Genomic DNA, 21,424 nt, shown 5'->3' on the forward strand with positions numbered 1-21,424 from the left:
GTGGAAAGAGATCTTGAATTAGACTTCACATAAACGGAGCCAATTGTGCTTGACTCACTGCATGAGGGGTTATATTCCTCAAGAAAACTAGGCTAGGATGGACTGTCGGACAGTAAAGAACACTCAGCAGTATTAGATGATGGAACAATTTAGTCACTTGGTTTTAATTTCTCATCATGTGTAAACCTACTTTATTTCTTAAGAGGTATGCCCTGCAGACTGTTTCAGTTTCTCTAATCTTGAATTAAAATAATGGTGCTGAAATTTGTTAGTTATGATTAGGTTTAGTGTATTTTATTAAAACAAAGTATTACAATTGGATTTTAATTCCTTTTCATAATAAATTTTACCTAGAATAGATGCTAATGTTAATAGAGCAGAGTAAATTTTGGACTTGAACAGTTTGCCAAGCTGTTAGGTTTTAAAGTTTTGTTACGGTTTAAAAGTGCCTTCATTTGTAAATATGTATTTTACAATAAAAAGTTCTTTAAAACTGTGTGATGACTGACATTGTTTGTCTGTAGTAATTTATGCCTGCTTTTCAGAGTTTAATTATATCTGTGTGACAAAAAGGTAAATGTTCATATTCCTCTGTATTCAGTTATCTCCCCAGATTTTCTTTCCATATTTTTCCAGATTGCTTGTACTTCAGTCAATAAATATAATGCTCCTGCCTGAGTGGCAGAGAGGAACTAAATTTAAGACAATAGTAAAAAGGTGAAATGTTAGAATTTTTAAAAAATTCCTATAGTTTTCAGTGGCCTTGCATATACTAGGAAAATTACCTTTTGAATCATGCGTTCTATAAGTAATGTTATGCTTAAATTGGCTTTATCTACTTCAGCAACTAAAACCCTGGGTCCTATGATTGACATCTGTCAACCACAGATCAATTTCCTTGTGTAGACAGGGCCAGTGAGTAAAATAATGCAAAATAGATGGCAGCAGGGAATAAGAAATGAGAAAAGGCTGCAGTGTTTGTTCTGAGAACTATTTAAATTCATTTTACTGACCGATTTTTTTCCCCAACAGACAAAAGCCAAGCAGATTATTTTGCTTAATTTCCTTTCCAACAACTATCAAGTTACTAGAGTGAAAAGAATTTATCTTGATCCTTAAAATATTGCTCAGTGGAATTGTCACATGTACTACACATAAGCTTCCTCAAGAGTCATTCTCAACAATATGGGAGAGATGACAAAACTATCAGAATTCCGTTTCTATACGGATACAGCATTTAATACTGAATTGAACACATTCCAGGTGAGGTGTACCATGCTAGTAATGTCTCATTCCTTATACATCCTCACATTTTGTTTGCTGTTGATTTCTGTTGCTTAGAGAGGTTTTCATTAAGCAGACCAGGTCTCTTACTCATAGAATCATAGAATCTCAGGGTTGGAAGGGACCTCAGGAGGTCATCTAGTCCAACCCCCTGCTCAAAGCAGGACCAAACCCAACTAAATCATCCCAGCCAGGGCTTTGTCAAGCCTGACCTTAAAAACCTCTAAGGAAGGAGATTCCACTACCTCCCTAGGTAACCCATTCCAGTTCTTCACCACCCTACTAGTGAAAAAGTTTTTCCTAATGTCCAACCTAAACCTCCCCCTCTGCAACTTGAGAGACCATTACTCCTTGTTCTGTCATCTTCTACCACTGAGAACAGTCTAGATCCATCCTCTTTGGAACCCCCTTTCAGGTAGTTGAAAGCAGCTATCAAATCCCCCCTCATTCTTCTCTTCTGCAAACTAAACAATCCCAGTTCCCTCAGCCTCTCCTCATAAGTCATGTGCTCCAGCCCCCTAATCATTTTTGTTGCCCTCCGCTGGACTCTCTCCAATTTATCCACATCCTTCTTGTAGTGTGGGGCCCAAAACTGGACACAGGACTCCAAATGAGGCCTCACCAGTGCTGAATAGAGGGGAATGATCACATCCCTCGATCTGCTGGAAATGCCCCTACTTATACAACCCAAAATGCCATTAGCCTTCTTGGCAACAAGGGCACACTGTTGACTCATATTCAGCTTTTCGTCCACCTTTTCTGCAGAACTGCTGCCCAGCCATTCGGTCCCTAGTCTGTAACAGTGCATGGGATTCTTCCGTCCTAAGTGCAGGACTCTGCACTTGTCCATGTTGAACCTCATCATATTTCTTTTGGCCCAATCCTCTAATTTGTCTAGGTCCCTCTGTATCCTATCCCTACCCTCCAGCGTATCAACCACTCCTCCCAGTTTAGTGTCATCTGCAAACTTGCTAAGGGTGCAGTCCACACCATCCTCCAGATCGTTAATGAAGATATTGAATAAAACCGGCCCCAGCACCGACCCTTGGGGCACTCCACTTGATACCGGCTGCCAACTAGACATGGAACCATTGATCACTACCCGTTGAGCCCGACCATCTAGCCAGTTTTCTATCCACCTTACCGTCCATTCATCCAGCCCAGACTTCTTTAACTTGCTGACAAGAATACTGTGGGAGACTGTATCAAAAGCTTTGCTAAAGTCCAGAAATAGCACATCCACTGCTTTCCCCTCATCCACAGAGGCGGTTATCTCATCATAGAAGGCAATTAGGTTAGTCAGGCCTAACCTGAGCTGATAGTTAATTTAGAACATCCTATAAGGTGTATAAGAGGTTCCAATTATTCCCTACAATTTGCATTACTTGGCATCAGAATTGAATTTAATCTCCCATCATGCTGCCCATTCACTTGGCTTAGTTAGATCTTGGTGAAGCTCTTCACAGCCCTCTCCAGTCTTGACTAGCCCAAATAATTTTGTCGTCTGCAAATGTGGCCATCCTCTTCCATATTGTTAGTAAATATATTGAATAGCCTAGTACAGACCTTCGAAGCAGCTGCTGTTAACCTTCTGCGATGATGAAAATTGACCATTTCTTCCTACTTGTTTTCTGTCTTGTAGCCAGTTTCTGATCCATGACAATATTTTGGCTATCATACCTTGAGTATTTAGGCCTAAATTCACAAAGGGACTTAGGCATTACCATGGTAGGCATCACAATTCCTAACTTTTAGGCACTTAGAAAATCACAGGAACAACATTGCAATTCATAAAGCCTGAGTTAGACTCCTAGGCTCCTTATACCATGAATGGGGAGAGATAGACATCTTAGATTGATTCACAAAAGCCAGCAGGCTAGGTGCGGAGAAACCAAGGTAGCCAATGGTCAAGGCCCTTTGTTTTAGTTTATTTTGTTTAAAATTGTCTGGGAATTTATCAGTATTCATTACAACATTTTTTAAAAGGGTGAGAATTGGTGCAAAAAGTTAACTTCACAGTTTTCAGGGTAAATACCAGGGTTAATACTGTGGAATGGGAGGATACTGGGGGGTGAGGGGAGTACTTCTGATCTGGCTCTCCATTCTGGAAGATGAAATGGTGTCTTGGCAGCCCAGGTTACCAAGCTGCCATCTCCTTCCAGAGAGTCTGTCCAAATTACTTAGCTCTCATCTCTCCTGGAGTGTGGAGCTGGGTCTGGGGAGTTCTGCTACTTTTTTCTAGAGAGAGAGTGTGCGTGTGTGTGCACGCGCGCCACTACATTGCCTTACTTTAAACAGGTAGCCTTGCATTTACAGTCAGACTAATTTATTATTAACAAACACCTGTCTAATGTAATTGTTAAGCAAATCCAATAAATCAGTATTTTCATGTAGTTTAATGGTCCAAATTGTGAGTGAAAATTGGTAAAAACTAAGTAATAGCTATTGTAAAACCTGGGAATGTTTTGGTAAAAACCTAAAATGGAAGGGCCTTGCCCCTGGGAGAGGCTGACCAAAGGGCAGTGGCCTAAGCTCCACTCCTCTCTGAGATAGGTCCAGACTTCAGAGAGGTGTGTATCTCTAGCAACCCATGAGTGAGAACCCTTCTCCTGGAGTCAGGTGGCTTTACATTTATTGTAAGAATAAGCAAGGCAGATGTCTACCTCCCCCAAAATGAGGGGGTGGGGGTAGAAGTAGTGCTGCCCATCTTGTAACTTTCAGCCCCTGGGGTATAGCACTCATGCCTTTTGAGAGAGCCAAGTTCAAGTCACCTCTCCCGGCCAGAGGAACAGCTTCAATAAGAGAGACTTAGGGAGACTAAGTTTTAGCCACTTTCCATTTTGTTTGACATAAGTATGTGAAACACGTGGTTTACAGGGAAAAAACATTGTTCCTCCATTAAATATGCATTTTAATTTCTGAAGAACATAAATGTTCTACATGTTTGCTTTACCAGAGAGGCAGATGCACTAGACACTGAAAATACACAAGATATGGTCCTTGCTCTAAAGAGCTTGCAATTCTTCAAGTGATAGCCCATGCCCATTCCATTGTAGGAGTGTGCATGCCACAAGCACAGTTGCTGGAAGCTTTTACCTCTGTGGTACGAGTTGGGTCGACTCTGGTGCTGCACACACATGGTGTTGGTATAAGGGCCTGGTCAACCCTGTAACCCTCAGCTACTTCTTACTGTCCATGGCGGTTGCTGGACCTGCTGTCCTTGCTACAGCAAACTGTTCTCCATGGTCTTTGTTTATTTTTGTTTTCTTAATATTTTGCATAGTTAGTGTAAATAGTTGATAGTTTAGTTGGCGCTTCTCCATCAGCAGAGTTTCATCCACTCCCGGTGCGGAGGTATGCCTGGGTCACTGCACTCCTGCAACACGGTATGCCTTTGAGCAACACGCACTCTAGTTTCTTAAAGTGCTTAGGTGAGGCTCATATCCCAGATCATGGTCGGATCTGCCATGAGTTTAAACCTCATGCAAAGAAGGATCGGGAGGCCAGGTTAAAGGTCCTTTTGACAAACGCAGTGCTTCGCTCTTCCTCCGAGCCAAGCCATTTGACCTCTGCCCTGAGTTACCTCAGTGTTGGTGCGGAGCACTCATCCTGCCATACAGGAGTCCCAGCACCATTCATCATCCCTTGTGTAGGGAAAGAAGCATATGCAGCAGCTGGCTGAGAGGGGGCATTCCCCTATTCTGAAGAAGCCAGGAATAAAGAGCAGAGTGAAGTGCGACCTAAGTCAGGCCACATCTCTGCCTTGACATCGCAGGCAGCACAGTTGACTCCGGCCCATCTGCAGGTACTGTTGAATCTGGTCCTGGATGAGCCGTCAGCACCAGGGCCCGTCCATGCTGGAGGAATTTGCTGTGGCCAGAGACCTGCTGGCGCTCCCAGTACCACTGTTGCCAGCAATATAGAGTTGCGAGCTTTATCTGGTTCCAGGACCCTTGGTAACATTTAGAGGGAAACGGTCCTTGCTGGCCGCAACACAGGCTTCTCTGCACCGGCACCAATAGGAATTACACCTCTGTAGTCCCCAGGGGAAGACTCATCATTGGGTCATACTCCCATCTGAGGAGTCACCGTTGTTAACCCTCCTGTCAACCCTACCCTGCTGTGGACCTGGGTACTGTGCTGTAGAGGGAGCACCCAGCATTGCTGCTGCTTTCTGTTCAGCAGCTGGCACTGTCCTCTTGCCCAGGCAGCGTGAGTACAGAAGCAAGTAACGGGAGAAGGTTCAGCAGAGTCCCAAGGAATTGCCCAGTGAGGCAAGCCAGATTCCCACTCCTTGGAGGGGAATTTTGATCAGGTAACAACATTTCAGTGGTCAAAGACACAAAGATCTGTTGACAAATTATTTTTCCTGCATCCCCCTCACCCAGGGAGTGGCACCTACCCTGGTCACTAACAGTTTTTACTAAGCAGAAGAGCATAACTTTTCTTCCTAGCAGCAGTTGTATCCTCCTCTCTTCCAGACTCTCCTCCTCATTACATCTGGATTTTCACCCCCTCCCTGCCACCAAGGAATCAAAGTTGAGCCCTAGTTATGTACTAAGCATTTATTCTGCCACCAGGAGCTCGAGTCAAACCCTTCCTCTCATTCACAGCCTCTCAGCCCAGGAAGCCCCGGAGTGCATACTCCTAGGGGAATTCTGTGCATCTGTGAGCGCACAGAATTCCTTGATCTTGCATAATTTTGTATTTTCCCGCATAAAAAATATTTTGCTTAAGTGCTGCAGTTCCACCTTTTGCCCACCAGAGGCTGCTGGGGCGCCAGAACAGCCATCATGAATGCAGCCGGCTGTTCTCACGCCACAGCAGCCTCTAGTGGGCAAAAGGCAGAACTGCAACACTTAGACAAAATGTTTTTTACGCGGGAAAATACAAATTCTATGCCCAGTGCTGCAAAATTCCCCCAGGGATAGAGTTCATCACAGCACCCTGCCTGCACAGCCAGGTTAGCACATAGGGCTGCTGGGGGGGGGGGGGTCACAGACAGGTTCAGAATGACTAGTGTGGGGGACAGACTGGAGCATGAGCTCAGGAGCTAGTGGGGTGACAGCATTGAGCCTGGGGATGGGTTAGAGGGATTACAGAGACCCATGGGAATGGGGGGTGCAGGAACAGGGGCAGATGTGCCTGACTAAATGGGAGAGGCTTGAGTCAGTCAGGATCTGCATGGGGGAGGCTTCCCAACTCCCAAACAAACTCCTCCCACCCCAATAAAACCTTGTCCCACCCACACCCAGTACCCTCCAGGTTCATGCCTAGGCTCCTTCCCTCCCCCTCAGCTCCTCCATTACCCTGGACTCCCACAAACCTTTGCGCTGCTTCTGACAGGTGCAGGAAATACAGTTCTGTATTGTAATTTAAATTAATTACACAAAGTTCTGTATTAATATGCCTAGTAAGGAATCTATTTGTAAACAAAAATTACCAGATTTTTTTTTGGTCTATTGTTAGACATACTTGCTGACAAAGATTTTGAAATAAATTACCCAAATAATTGAAACTGGCATGTTTATATTGTCTTGTTTTGACAAATAAAATATGCAGCATTTTCAAATAGTGTGCAGAATTTTTAATTTTTTGGTGCAGAATTCCCCCATGAATAAATGCACTTTCTTCTGAGGACATGCCCAAGTGAGACATAATACCATTGACTTGGTGTGCAACAGAATATAGTAAAGAGCATGGAATAGTTTTTATTAACATTATTAGGCTGCTTATGAATGATTTTGTGATTTACAAATTGGCAACTTTTCTCTGAATGTCACTGTAAATTGTCAGTGAAAGTCAGTAGATTTGTCACTGGTTACTTTGACACTTATTTCCTCACTATGGAAACCAAAAAATTGCTAAATCTAATGACAAAATTTCTAAGTTGGCAATACTGACTCCACAAGCTCCAGGCAGCTACTGCCCCTGCTGCTCTGTCCTGCACCTCCTCTTATCTGGGCCGGCTGGGCCCAGATTGGTTGCTCCCTTCAAATCCCCCCGATTGGCTGGGCCTCACACAGCCTCTCTGGGCCACTCAGAGGACTCACCTCTACTGCTCCCTGCTGAGATTAACCCTTTCTACACCTGTATGGGGCAAGCACCACATCACAGGGAATAAACTGGAAGTTTTAGTACACAAACTAAATTATAACTTAATTGGCATCACTGAGATTCGTGTTAGAGGGGTATAACTTGTTCAGGAAGGACAAGTAGAGAAAAAAGAAAGGAAGTGTTGCACTGCACGTCAAGACTGTATATATGTGATGTGAGGTCCTCCACAAAGAGATGAAAGACAAACTAATGGCAAGTCTCAGGGTGAAGAGAAAAGGGAAGGGAAATAGGGGGAACATCATTTTAGGGATCTACTATTCACCATCAAATAAGTCGGAGGAACTGGATGAGGCTTTTCTAAAAGAAATAATATCCAAAACACAAGACCTGACAGTAATGGGGGACTTTAACTATCCAGACATCTGTTGGAAAAATAATATGGCAAAACACAAAATCTCCGCTAAGTTCTTGGAATGTACTGAGGACAACTTCTTATTTCAGAAGGTGGCACAAGTAAACAGAGCAGCCAAATATTCAGAACCAAGTTTAAAACCATTTAACGCGGCAGTTGCCTGAGAGACCCCGGCTGGGGAGTGCGGATTGCCACGGACTCGCAGGGGCGAAAGAAAATGCAGGCCTGTTATTTACCAGGCTGCACGTGGCAACAGACTATATTGGTAAGGGATGCAAGGAGAGTGTGGGTCACGATGCAAACTGCAGACACACACACACACACACACACACTAAACTTAATCAATTTAAAAGTTTTATTGGGGATAATTACAAGGGGTAAGGGAGCAGTGTATGATTAGCTAATAGAGTTAATGAAACTTAAAACACACAATGACTAAAATATTTACTAACAATATTTATAAACAAAGATGCAGCATTTAGTAATAACTGATACTTACAAATACAAACCAACGCATAATGACCGGCAAACGTAGAAGCTCTGTTTGAAACACGTGAGCTGAGAGAGAGGCTTCGAGGTGATCAGGCTCGGTTACGGGCATACACAGGATACACGGGTATGCACAGGATTAGTTTTTCTTTCTCCTCTCCCTGCCTGCACATGGCAGGCAGGCCATAAAGTACCCTCAATGACATCATAGAAGTGTCATAGGGGACGGGGCCCAAAACTTGTTTGTGTTTGTTTCTGATTGGCACAAGCGAAGTTAACACCATGTAGGGGAGCAGGTGCCTTAAAGTCTGGCTTCGCCCCCAAAAGGTGAGGAAATGCATATTGTCTTAGAATGTGTTTAACACTGAATGACAAACGAAGAGGCCAGGGCAATACTGGTATGGCAAGTTCTACAGGATGCAGACAGGAACTCATCTCAACAGGGAGGTGACTCCCGCTGCCTGCCCGGGCTCAGGTATTGGGATTCCCGGCAGCCGAGCCAGGCAGGGAGTGGAAGCCACCTCCTCCCCAGCCAGGCTCTCTCAGGCAGCTGCCGGGCAGGGCTGCAGAGCAGCAACCGTTAGGGAGGGCAGGTGCAGCGGGAAGACAGACTGCCCCCCTGCAGGTAACATGGGGTGGGGACAATGTGGTGGCCCTGGGACTGGGCGCTGGGGGACACATACGTGACCTGCTCTTTTGCTCGTGCCCCCCCACTACGGGGGAGGCACCAGTTGAATATGGGACACCCTAGGGGGAGGAGCTGGAGCAGGGGTGGGGCATTGGGGAAATGGAGTGGGGGTGGGGCCTAAGATGAAGTAGGGGGTTGAGCACCCCCCAGGAAATTGGTAAGTCCGGTGTCTATGCCTCTAGGAGATCTGACTAATTTAAACCTTGGTTAATGCTAGGAACTTCAAAGGACTTTTTGAAAGAATTTGAACTTTTAAAATTAAGTGGGTTTCCCAGGATCTCTCTTGGAAGAGGGAGTATGCTAATATAACTCTTCAGCTGTTTGAAGCTTTTCCTTTGGAAAGGGACCTATTGTCTGTCCGATTCCTATGAATAATCTCTTCAAAGAACTTAAACTGAATAAAGGACTCACCCACAGATTCGTAAGGGTTCTTGTGCTGAGCAAAGGGCATTATGAACTTGAATCTCTGTGGGGTGTGAAGGACTGCTCACCTGCCAGAACCCATGTTGGATCTGGGGTGATGTCTGGTAAGCTTATTACCCTTCTGTGTAGGTTCTTTTATAGTTTTTAAGATGTTTTCTCTGCATTGGTTTTACCTTAAGAATAAAATTGCTGCATAACTAATATCTACGGTAATTACACTATTAACCATCTCAGAAGAGAACGCCAAGCAAGCCTGCTTAGGCAGCCTGTCTTTTGCTGGGGATATCACAGTGTAGTCAGGGAACTGTTCAGCCTGGAAATACTCCAGTCAGGATGAAGAGAGACATGGGTCTCTTCCCAAGAGAAGCAAAAGCTGAGGAGCCTAGAATGGGTGCCCTTGCTGGACCACCAAGGGGGAAGACAGGTGCAGTTGCCCAGAGCTGTGACACATAGGACAACAATTACTAGGCTTAATCTGCAGCAAAGGAGATTTGTCCACTGATCACAGGACCAGAAGTAATGGGCTTAAATTGCAGCAAGGGAGATTTACATTAGACCTTAGGAAAAACTTCCTAACTGTAAGGGTAGTTAAGCACTGGAATAGGAACCAAGGGAGATTGTAGAATCCCCGCCATTGGAGATTTTTAAGAACAGTTTAGACCAGGGGTCTCAAACATGCGGGGGGGGAAGGGAAGCGAGACCCGCCGGGGCCGGGCCGGGGGGTGGGGAGGGAAGCGAGACTCGCCGGGGAAGGGAAGCGAGACCGCCGGGCCGGGCCGGGGTGGGAAGGGAAGCGAGACCCGCCGGGGCCGGGCCGGGGTGGGGAAGGCGAGACCTGCCGGGCCGGGCCAGGTTGGGGAAGGAGCGAGACCCGCCGGGCCCGGCCGGGGGGGGGGATTGGAATTGAGACCCGCCGGGGCTGGGCCGGGCCGTGGGGGAGGGAAGCGGGACTGGCCGGGGCCGGGGTGGGAAGCGGGACCGGCCGGGGTGGGGAAAAGAGGGACCCGCCGCCGCCGAAGCGCAGCCCGGTCTTCGGCGGTGGGGGGCCCCTTCTGTTCCGGGACCCGCCGCCTAAGTGCCCCGCCGCCAAGCCACCAAACAGCTGTTGGTGGCGCTTAGCACTTTCCAGGAGGGAGGGGGGAGGAGCGGGGAGCCGCGCGCTTAGGGGAGGAGGTGGAGAAGAGACAGGGCAGGGGCGGGGCCTCATGGAAGGGGTGGATTGGGGGTGGGGCCAGGGGCAGCAAGGGGGCGTGTCAGTGATGCGGCCCTCGGGCCAATGCACTAGTCCTCATGCGGCCCTCGGTGTCATTTGAGTTTGAGACCCCTGGTTTAGACAAACACCTGTCAGGGATAGTCTAGTTGACTTTGTCCTGCCACAGTGCAGGAGGCAGAATTATATGACCTCTCAAGGTCCCTTTCAGCCCTACCTTTCTATGATTCTACAATTCTGAGTGGTTGCTCCTCACATGGAATGCACAAGATGGGAATCCTCTTGAACCCTCCCCTACTCCCCTGTGCACCTGAGGAAGGGACATCCAGCCTGGCCCATGAAGACCAGGCTATAACAACACATACACTATGTGGTTCATCCATGGCTCTCAAGCAGCTAACACAGCTATGTGCAAATGCTTTGAGCTGCTGCTAGGCTTAAGAAGCAGTTTGCTAAATATTCCCACCAATCATGCGGTCTGAACAATCAGGTGATTCTGCTGCAAGCTAACTGTGATTCAGCTGTGAGTCTGTTTTTCACTAGGGACATATAGAGTTAGCTGGTCCCAGGGTCAGCTGCAAATCCTAATTCCTGACAAGTGCTGTATAAATACTCATTACCTAATCTTTCTGGAGGGAGATATTATCCCCAGTTTAATAGCTGGAGGGACAGAGAAGATAAGTGGCTTGGCCCAAGGTTATGTGTAACCTATATGCCTACAAGGGAGATATCTCTTGAAGAGACCCATTGGTGGGAGAGAGGAGTGTTGTGTCTAGGTCATTGTTGCTAGGCAGATTTAGCACTCCACATTCAGAAGCTTCTGTGTTATATCCTTGGGGCAGCCGGTTTAGGAAGAAATCACTTGAGGCCAGAGAGCAGACAGCTAACCAAAACCTCCATTTTATTTACAGAGACAGAGAGCTCACTCAGCCGGTTGAAACCGGCTGAGCTATCCCTTAATAGTCTAACTCAGTTGCCATAGTAACAAAACCCATGACAACCAAATACACAACATATTCCTCCCCCCCTAATAAGAACATCCCCTAAATAAAACACACACTAAACTAGAGAAGGAGGGTAGACTGCCTCCATTCCCGGCTAAACCCTGGGGATTATTTTGCCCCATAACCGTGGGTTCGCCCTAACTAAAGATCCAGCCGATGAGGAGGCCTTCTGTCTCTAGGTGGATTACTGCGAACTTCTGGTGTTGTTGAACCCAAAAGTACTAGGGGCTCAGGGTCCGCAGCACGAATAGGTGAGGAGGTGGTATCAGCTCGTGCTGGGCAAAGGGGTATCTCAGCTGCCGGCAGTAATGGAGGAGAACAGTCAGGAACAGGTGACTCATGATTCGGTGTCTCACCAGGAGGGGTGAAGTCAGACCCCTCAACTGCAGATGGGTCCTATAGACTGGCATGACCTGGCAACAGCTGATCTACATGTCGCCGCCAGGTAAGATTCTCTGCAGTCCGGACTGTATAGGAAACAGGTCCTGTTTGAGTGATGACTGTGGCCGGGACCCATTTAGCTCTGGAAGTATAATTCCGAGCCAAAACTGGCTGTCCTGGGCTAAAGGTTTGGTCTTTTGCTCTGGGTGCCCGTCTGATGACTTGATATTGCTGCTGATGTTGCACAGTTTGTCTGGGTTCAGAAGGTTTCAGCAGATCAAAGCAAGTGCGCAGCTGTCGTCCCATCATTAGAAAGGCTGGGGAAGCCTGGGTCGTAGCATGAGGTGTGTTTCTATAGGAAAGTAAGAAGGTATCCAGACGCTTTTGAATGGAGTGTTGTCCCTTTGCTGATTTCAAAGCGTTTTTCATTGTCTGCACAAATCTTTCAGCTAATCCGTTGGTGGACGGATGATATGGTGCTGACGTGATGTGGTGTATGGGGGTGGGGAGGAGAGGAGATGGGTTCACACACTCCTAGACCCGGTTATCACAGTTTCGGCTTCCAGCATACCAATATAATGAAAAACAAAAATACCCCTACCAGGAATAAAAGCAGGCCCTGGGGCTGTTCTAAGTCCCAGTAATTGTTCAGCACGGCCCACGGGCTAGTGGAGTTAGTGGAATTATTCATTAGCCGCTGCTTGCTTTATTTACCATGACCACACAACATCCACCCACTTACGATACCTTCCCTTACATAAATCACCTAATGGGGTCTAACCCACACTTCAGGGGCGTTATCCCTCAAACCCAGGAGGTAAACGCACTTACCGCCCGGAGTGGCCGCATCCGGCAGTTGGACTTTCCCCTCTTCTGGTACCGTCTTGCCTCCATGTTGTTTGGAGTTCTCTATAGAGGGGGCGCAGCTGTCCCGGTCAATTGCGGCGACCCGGAGCTTGAAGAAACCAACAGCTCGAGGTGGCCACTTTTTTGAGCCGTCCTCGGCCACCGGTCAGCGCCCCCTACAGGGAGAGAAGTCCCGGTGGAGTCGCCAATTGTTAGCCAAAAGGGCTCGTTTTCCCCCGGAGCTTACCTAATTACACCAAGGAGGCACGGGTGACAGGAAGACGAGTACCACTCCCTTTATTGATCGGTCAGCTGAGCGGGTGCTCTCATTGGCTAGTGCCAGAAGAGAGACACACCTTACACGGCCAAATGGAACCGTTTTTATAACCAGTAACAAACAACTTAGCTTAAGTCCGTTTACATTATTTGGCTGACCTATAGAACCTGTAACTGTAACTGTAAAGGATAATAGGGTACAGAACACTGTGAATTTAAAGAGATGTTAAATGATGCCCTGCGTGACAGGTTAGTGTGTGGCCTCTGCAATGAAGCAATACGGAAGCGCCTACTGACAGAGGCTCAGCTTACATTACAGAAGGCTGTTGATATTGCTGTCTCCATGGAACTGGCTACAAGGGAGGCACAATACATCGGTGCATCCCCTAGGGTGCAAAAAGTGTCACAAGAACTGACCCACAAAACGGTGCAGAGTCAAGAATGTTACCACTGTGGTAAGCTGGGTCACCAGGCATCAGAATGCTGGTGTAAGGACCTGGTGTGTCGACACTGTGGCAAAAAGGGACACATCGAGTATGCCTGTAAACAAAAGAAAAAGAGGCCTGTGGTCTGGCCGACAAAAAGAGGAACCTTGCATACCCTAGAGCAGACCCAGGATGATCAAGGTGACACCTCCTCACAAGAGGAAGTGCCACTGCATGCTTTGTCTTTGGCAGCGGGCTCACATGAATACTGGGTAACCCCCTTATTGGAGGGCAAACCTATACGCATGGAACTAGACACCGGTGCAGCTGTCTCGCTGGTTCCTGAGACTGTGTATAAGGAAAAGCTACAGCATCTTCCGCTTAAGGCAACAAAAACTGTTCTGAAGACGTATACAGGTGAAGCTGTGCCCATGTTGGGCACTATTGATGTTAAGGTGGAGCTCAATGGACAGGCGGCTAAATTGCCACTGTTTGTGGTGAGAGGTGACTACCCAGCCTTAATGGGTAGGTCTTGGCTTGGGAAGATTCAGCTGAACTGGCCAGAAGTGCACCGGATGACTAAAGAAGAAACCAGTCTAACCCCTATACTAAGGAAACATGCTGCTGTTTTTGGAGATGATTTGGGAAGTATGAAGGGAATCACTGTGACATTGAACATTAAACCTGGCAGTCCACCAAAATATCTGAAAGCCCGAACTGTGCCATATGCCATCAGGCTAAAAGTTGAAGCAGACCTGGAGCGCCTGGTCACCAATGGAGTCCTAATACCAGTTACCCATAGCTCATGGGCCACTCCTATTGTTCCAATAGTAAAGAAAGATGGCTCTCTCCGGATTTGCGGTGATTTTAAAGTCACTGTCAACCCAGTGTTGTGTGCAGAGCAATACCCGCTTCCCCGCATCGATGACCTCTTCGCAGGCCTGGCTGGGGGACAAAAGTTCAGTAAGATTGATCTGAGTCAAGCATATTTACAGATGCATGTCGATGAAAAGTCCCAAGAGCTGTTGACTATTGTGACTCATAAGGGGCTTTATCGATACTGTCGCCTACCCTTCGGAATCACATCGGCTCCCGCCCTGTTCCAGAGGGCTATGGACCAGATCTTGTGTGGCTTGTCAGGAGTTCAGTGCTATCTGGATGATATCCTGGTCACTGGAAGAAATGAAGAGGATCACTTAAAGAATTTAGAGGCTACCCTACAAAGACTGGAAGAGTATGGCCTACGAGTTCGCAAAGACAAGTGTGAATTCTTCAAGCCCTCTGTTGAATATTTGGGACACATCATCGATTCTGCAGGTCTTCATAAGGCCCCTGCAAAAGTTAAAGCTATTGTGGAGGCTCCCCCACCTCGAAATGTAAGCCAGCTGCGCTCATTTCTAGGACTACTGAACTATTATTGGAAGTTCATCTCACAGTTAGCCACACTGCTAAAACCACTTCATGAGCTCCTTGGGCAGAACAAGGCCTGGAAGTGGACTGAAGCCTGTGATGTTGCATTTAACAAAGCTAAGGATGCATTGTTAAATTCTGAAGTTCTAACGCACTTTGATCCGTCCTTACCCCTGCAATTGGCCTGCGATGCTTCCCCTTATGGAGTGGGAGCGGTCATGTCACACATTATGCCTTCGGGAGAAGAAAGACCTATTGCTTTTGCTTCACGCACTCTAAGCAAAGCAGAAACTAACTACGCCCAAATCGAACGTGAGGCATTAGGAATTGTTTTTGGAATTAGGAAGTTTCATCAGTACCTATTTGGGTGAAAGTTTACTCTTCTTACAGACCATCGACCTCTGACATCAATTTTTGGACCCTACACAGGCATTCCCCCATTAGCTGCTAGTCGTATGCAACGTTGGGCATTGATACTTTCTGCACACACATATGAAATCAAATATCGGAAATCCACTCTGCACGGCAATGCAGATGGCCTCTCAAGGTTGCCTTTACCGGTCAAACATCAAGATAGTGCCCAAAAGGAAATCTTCTACTTTGAATAGGTAGAGAATACACCCATCACTGCTACTCAGATAAAGAAGGCAACCCGCGTTGACCCAGTATTATCCCAAGTTATGGACCTGGTGATGCATGGAAAATCTCGACAAACCTCTTCGGTCTCACCCGACTTTGTTCCCTACATGTCCAGGCGGACGGAGTTATCGGTCCAATCTGGTTGTTTGTTGTGGGGGAGGCGTGTCATTATTCCACCACCCCTGAGATCACAGATGTTAGAACAGCTACATTCCAGTCACTGTGGAATAGTGCGCATGAAGGAAATTGCACGAAGCTATTTTTGGTGGCCTAGATTGGACAGTGCTATTGAAGAGAAGGCAAAAGCTTGTATGTCATGTCAGGGTGTAAGAAATGCACCCCAGTGGGCACCCCTACACCCATGGGACTGGCCTGAAAACCCGTGGCAACGTATTCACGTTGACTTTGCTGGCCCCCTTGAAGGAAGCATGTTCTTGGTGGCAGTAGATGCCCATTCTAAATGGCCAGAAGTCTCTATAATGCAGTCCACTACTGCAGAGAGTACTATCCAAAAACTACGAGGACTCTTTAGTCGTTTTGGTCTGCCAGAACAACTTGTGAGCGACAACGGACCGCAGTTCATCTCTCAGGAGTTTCAAAATTTTATGAAGGCAAATGGGATACACCACATCACGTCAGCACCATATCATCCGTCCACCAACGGATTAGCTGAAAGATTTGTGCAGACAATGAAAAACGCTTTGAAATCAGCAAAGGGACAACACTCCATTCAAAAGCGTCTGGATACCTTCTTACTTTCCTATAGAAACACACCTCATGCTACGACCCAGGCTTCCCCAGCCTTTCTAATGATGGGACGACAGCTGCGCACTTGCTTTGATCTGCTGAAACCTTCTGAACCCAGACAAACTGTGCAACATCAGCAGCAATATCAAGTCATCAGACGGGCACCCAGAGCAAAAGACCGAACCTTTAGCCCAGGACAGCCAGTTTTGGCTCGGAATTATACTTCCAGAGCTAAATGGGTCCCGGCCACAGTCATCACTCAAACAGGACCTGTTTCCTATACAGTCCGGACTGCAGAGAATCTTACCTGGCGGCGACATGTAGATCAGCTGTTGCCAGGTCATGCCAGTCTACAGGATCCATCTGCAGTTGAGGGGTCTGACTTCACCCCTCCTGGTGAGACACCGAATCATGAGTCACCTGTTCCTGACTGTTCTCCTCCATTACTGCTGGCAGCTGAGATACCCCTTTGCCCAGCACGAGCTGATACCACCTCCTCACCTATTCGTGCTGCGGACCCTGAGCCCCTAGTACTTTTGGGTTCAACAACACCAGAAGTTCGCAGTAATCCACCTAGAGACAGAAGGCCTCCTCATCGGCTGGATCTTTAGTTAGGGCGAACCCACGGTTATGGGGCAAAATAATCCCCAGGGTTTAGCCGGGAATGGAGGCAGTCTACCCTCCTTCTCTAGTTTAGTGTGTGTTTTATTTAGGGGATGTTCTTATTAGGGGGGGAGAATATGTTGTGTATTTGGTTGTCATAGGTTTTGTTACTATGGCAACTGAGTTAGACTATTAAGGGATAGCTCAGCCGGTTTCAACCGGCTGAGTGAGCTCTCTGTCTCTGTAAATAAAATGGAGGTTTTGGTTAGCTGTCTGCTCTCTGGCCTCAAGTGATTTCTTCCTAAACCGGCTGCCCCAAGGATATAACACAGAAGCTTCTGAATGTGGAGTGCTTCTCCAGTGTCACCAAGCCACACCAGCTCCGGGGTTGCAAAGACTGTTGGATCTCACTGAACAGTTAAGCTTTGCAAATGCAATTTCAATTCTGTAACTTGTATTGCCTTTGGTTTGCCTGTCTCTATTTTTCCACAGCCAGCTGGGGCTGAAAGCAGTTTTTCTTTGTACTTAGCATAGTCTGCGCTGATTCTTAACCTTGAGCATAAAGCAACTTTCTCTTTATCTCTCTGCCAAGCTGAATTTCAAATTAACCCATTCCTAGACAAATTGCTCACACTGTGTCAGAGGCTTTTCTTTGGTGATTAAAAGCTCCTCTGAGATATATGATCTTATCTAGATTGAAGGTACCTTCTAATGGGCATTATTTAGATGGATCTTCACGCGTGTGAAGATTCCAATTCTCTAAATACCTGCAGGTTTTAGGACCATAATGTACGTACATATAATATGCTGGGGTACCCTTAGGGGGTGAGGTGGAATGTTTAGACTGTCCCTTACCCATTTTCTACTTACACACGCAGATAGGGTGCCCTGTCCGTGCTAGCGGCTCATAAACTAAGGATCTCTCCCTACAGGGCACTCACACAGGAGAGACTAACGAGGATGACCACGACTCTCCTACACCTCCCTTCAGCAAAGAGCGTCAGCTAGTTTCTGGGAGATGGCGCCGCTTACTCTGATTGCGTCCAGTGAGATGATCAGACTGTCAGTAGCCCACACGGAAAGGAGTTAAAAGTAAAAAGCAAGCCAGAAAGCATCTGTATTAATGCAAGTTATCTAACTAATAAGGTAAAAGCCACTAAAACCTGGGCTGCCTATAAAACATATATAAAAATATGGGGTAATTCCCCTGTTTTGCCTAAAATCAACAAGGGTATTTGTATATTTTAAGCAATAATTAACTGCCCAGAAGGGGTAAACCTCTGTTTTTGTCTTTCAAATAATCAAAGAAAACTAATACCAGCTAAACAGCATTCAACGTACCATAATTTACTGGCACACTAAAAATTATGTTTTGTGTTCTATGTTCTGTCTTGTGGTGTTTGTCTCGTGGCCAAAATTGTTGTGTTTAATATTTTTATGGGATGGTCCGGTTTAAAATCAAGTGGAAGGGTTGAATTGAAATGCAGATACTTGTTTTGTTCAACTTAAAATACAAAGTGTTTAAATACATCAAAAAAATGTGGTATATTAAAGTCTAATACATTTTCTTAAGTAAAAAAAAAAGTCAATGGCCAAACCTTTTAATTGAAAATTGTTTTTAAAATTTGCACACTAACAGTCTTCGGAAGCAAGAACATAAAAAGTTAACCCACTCCCCATATTGTACATGAAATCCTTCTGGCTACCTCAAACTTCTAGCCAGAGGGCTGGGGATGGTGGGAAGCTATTGGACTAAAGGTTGCATTAAATAAACTCATCAAAGTGGGTGTGCTTGTCCTGGCTTGTTGTTCCAAAGCTCTGTAATAAGGTTATTTTAGTAAAAGGGTATATGTGGCATACATTAACTAATAAGATTAATGTACTGTATAACGGTAATGTGTATGTGTTCTTTGTTAACAAAAGGTGTATAAGTAAAAAGTAAACGTTTCCTTTGTAGGTTTAAAAAATAAAAAAATAAAAAATAAAAAAAATAAAAAAAGCCAAGAAGGGAAAAGGAAAAAGAACGAGTTAACTGAGAAAAACTTTAATTAGCAAGCTCAGTCCAAAAATGAAACACCGACTTCGTTCAAGGACACTGCTCACAGTTAAAACTTGGCTGATAACCCAGAAAAGGGGGGCTTGAATGTGCCCATGCAGCTGTAACGTCTGCAAATCACTGACAGGCACTAATGAAATGTGTTAGGTTTCTTTTCTCACAGGTAAAGAAGCACTACCCAAAGATCCTAGCAGCCCTGCCACTCCTTGGACCCTGGAGACTGGATCAATGTAAAGGTCCACCAATGAAAGACTGCTTTGGCTCTATGCTGAAAAGGCCCTTATTGAGTCCTGCTGACTACTGACACCGCTGTGAAGTGCCAAAGACTGACTGCTTGGACCCAGGATTCTCACTGCAAAAAGACCCCTCCACCTCAGGAGAATTCTCCTACTGATGATTAGCCTATTCCTTTTTCTAGTTTTACTGTGCCTTCTGGACAGCAGGGAAAAAGGACAAGGTAACGTGCTGGTTAACCTCTCCCTTGTCCACTGACAGATTTACTGTGCCTTTGAACTTTTCTAGAAAAAACACTCACTCCACTAACATTGCCAAAGTCCAGGAATTCCTGACCAAAAAGGACATTGAGAACTGACCCTGGTAAAAAATCAAAGAATTATACACTGGCAGGAAGAAATTTGTGGAACCCCTGCTTGGGAATGTGGTATTAATTGGATTTTGGGGTTTATTCTACGGGCTGCGCCCTGTGTTTTGGATAAATCCTTCAGTATGTATTGCCCTCCCTAATTGGATTTTAAATGACATTGCCCTTATCCAGTTTTCAGATCACTTCTACATACCCAAATTGTTCACAAGGGGCTGCCATTAGGTTAGCACAACAAAGAGCCTGGGTTATTTCCTCTGGAAAAAGAGGGAATTGACCAGATCCCTGTGGGCTGGGGCCAATAGTGCAGCAGTCATTTGAAATATTTTTCAAAGCCAAAAACATGATAAGAAATTGGGCCAACTAGAAAAGGCCACTAGCCTTATTTCTGAAGTTCAGCTAACCCAAGTATAGGCTGGAGTTGGTGAGGTACATGTCATTTCCACCCTTAATTCTATAACCCAGAAGTTACTGACAGAGATGGTATTGAATATCACTGAGGCTGGGAAGGCATTGCAGTAAAATCTAGTATGTTTGAAAATTCAGGATTTCCTGAATGACCAGCTAATGGCCATTTGGAGTGATCTTGAGCACCAGACTTGGCCCACTGCCCTTACAGACACATCAGGAACCATCTGATCTGTGGTCATAAAGACATACTTGGACACTTTCTGGGTGGAAGTGTGTACATTTACAGTGCTCCTTCCAAGCATATGGACCGGTTAGGGTGGGTGTGGGCTCCCACATACCAAATCCTGCCGGATCCATGGGGAGGATAAATGTGGAACTAAATACCCCCTCATTAATAACCCCAGCTCCCTAGAGCTTAATTGCTTTTTGTCCTCAAAGTATGAGAAAACTCAGCCAAAAGTTTGTTGAGTATTCTCAAAGGGGGGAAAACTGTTGGAAAGCTTAAAAAACTCAATAGAACAAGGGACGTGTATTTACCTATGTCAGCTATTTTGCTTATCTTGTTTGGCTCCCCAAGTATATGTTGGCTCCCCAAGTATATGCAGCTGCGTTTCCATGTATGTTTCCAAAACATATAGTACAAAGGGTCAACGGATGTATCTTGTTTCCCCTTCAGAATGATAAATGTATCCACAACAGATTTATCTTGCCCCCCCCAAATGATATATGTATCCAATGTACCCTATTATCCTTTACAGATACAGTTACAGGTTCTATAGGTCAGCCAAATAATGTAAACGGACGTAAGCTAAGTTGTCTGTTACTGGTTATAAAAAGGGTCCCATTTGGCCATGTAAGGTGTGTCTCTCTTCTGGCACTAGCCAATGAGAGCACCCGCTCAGCTGACCGATCAATAAAGGGAGTGGTACTCGTCTTCCTGTCGTCCGTGCCTCCTTGGTGTAATTAGGTAAGCTCCGGGGGAAAACGAGCCCTTTTGGCTAACACTGTCTCCCTCACAGGTACCCTGCTGGGCTGGTGCCTAGCATCTTTGATCCCAATACATCAAATGAGATGTCAATACATACTTGGGGCATGTAGCTCCTCCAGCCACTTGTAGTGCCTTGGCTACACATCTATTTTTAGCATGCTGAATCAGAGCTAGTGCAGCTCTGTCTTTCAGTTGGAAATTACACCTCCAGCTCCAGTGTAGATATAGCCTTGCACTAAAGGAAGGAATCCTGCAGCATTTTAAATTTTCTGAAATAACAATATTTGTGTGCCTATTGTTGTGACACTTTCTGAGGGTACCCAGGGCAGAGAAGCACCTCACTACCATCTATCCTTAGTGTGAGAAAGACTTGGCTTTGCCTGCCAGAGGTCAGCTCCCTGACTACACCAGCTACAGGCAACACAAGCACTCCCCTCTCAGCATACTCAGACTCTGCTGTCCCTCTGCAGGTAA

This window comes from Mauremys reevesii, linkage group 13 (assembly GCF_016161935.1).
Source record: "Mauremys reevesii isolate NIE-2019 linkage group 13, ASM1616193v1, whole genome shotgun sequence".
In the NCBI taxonomy this organism is placed as follows: Eukaryota; Metazoa; Chordata; order Testudines; family Geoemydidae; genus Mauremys; species Mauremys reevesii.